This window comes from Chrysochloris asiatica, unplaced genomic scaffold (genome assembly GCF_000296735.1).
Source record: "Chrysochloris asiatica unplaced genomic scaffold, ChrAsi1.0 scaffold00002, whole genome shotgun sequence".
Taxonomy (NCBI): domain Eukaryota; kingdom Metazoa; phylum Chordata; class Mammalia; order Afrosoricida; family Chrysochloridae; genus Chrysochloris; species Chrysochloris asiatica.
The window spans coordinates 7,276,487-7,277,860 of NW_006408520.1; positions in this window are offsets into that span (position 1 = coordinate 7,276,487).

Sequence of the window (1,374 nt, forward strand, 5' to 3'; positions counted from 1 at the left end):
CAACTCACAAGCCACTACAGTACAGCAAACTGACAGACAAGTGGTGGATCCTTCTCCAGAGACTGGTCAAAATCCATAATATGCCCAAAATATATGAGACAAACTCTTGCCATCCTCACTTCTAAAGAGCATTCTGGCTAGTAAGTGACCTGTAAATTACAATTATGATAGCCCCTTCATCACTCCCTCCAACTCCATTTCTTATAGCTCTTATCCCTTATTCATTTTATTTCACTCATTCACATTGACCTGGGGATTCCTTGAAAATGCCAGCCAGGCTACCACCTCATGGCCCTTGCTGATCCATCTGCCAGGGACTCTTCCCCATGATATTTCCAAGATTCCCTTAGCTCCTTTAGGTATTTGCTCAAATATCTTCTCAGTGAGGCTTTCTTTGAACACTGTTTTACAAATAGGAGCCCTTTGCTCCCCAACCAACACGTCCTGTCTTACTTCTCTGACTTATTTTTTTTCCCATGGTGTTGGTCCTAGTGTGGCGCTATAGGATAAGCACTATACTACTAGCTATATAAGGTCAGCGGTTCAAACCACCAGCCACTTCTCAGAAACCCTACACAGGGTGGCTATGAGTCGGAACCAATTAAGCGACACTTAGCAACAACAACATAGTACTTGTCACTTTCTACTGTACTGGATATTTTTCTTATTTATTTATTTCATTGTCTATCTTCTCTTCTAGATTATAAGCAGTATGTTGTTGTTAATTGCTGTAGTGTTGTTCCAAACTCATAGACATTCCTTATAGGGTTTCCAAGGAATGGCTAGTGTGCTTGAATCACCCACCTTGTGATTAGCTGTCCATTGCTTATCCTAGAGCACCACAACAGGACTTCAATCTAAACTTCATGATTGGAAATATCTTGTCTGCTTGCTCAAAGCCTACAACAGAACCTGGGACATAGTGGTCCCCCCGACATATTTTTCATTAATTAATCACTTAACTAACTATATGTAATAATTAATTAGATGAATGATTACATGAACTAGCTAGCTAACTAAAGCTAACAGTGGTTGGTGAGGAAAGAAGTGTTTTGAAAAGTGGCTGGAAGACAGCATTTTCAAGAAGCTTAGATGAGAGGAGAAGATAAGAGATAAGGAAGGGTACTTCCAGTGTTGAAAGACCAATGGAATGTTTTGTTTTGTTTTGTTTTTAAGGCTGGTATTTTTGAGCAAATTGGTAGATTAAAGAAAAGGAAACTATGGAGTTGGATCAAAGAGAAAAAACCTTAATAACATTTATATATATAGAAACAGATTCCTGGTGTGGTGCTGTGGGTTAATGCACTGGACTGCAAGGTCAGTTTGAACCACAAGGTCAGTGGTTCAAGCTCACCAGCCGCTCCTCGGAAACCC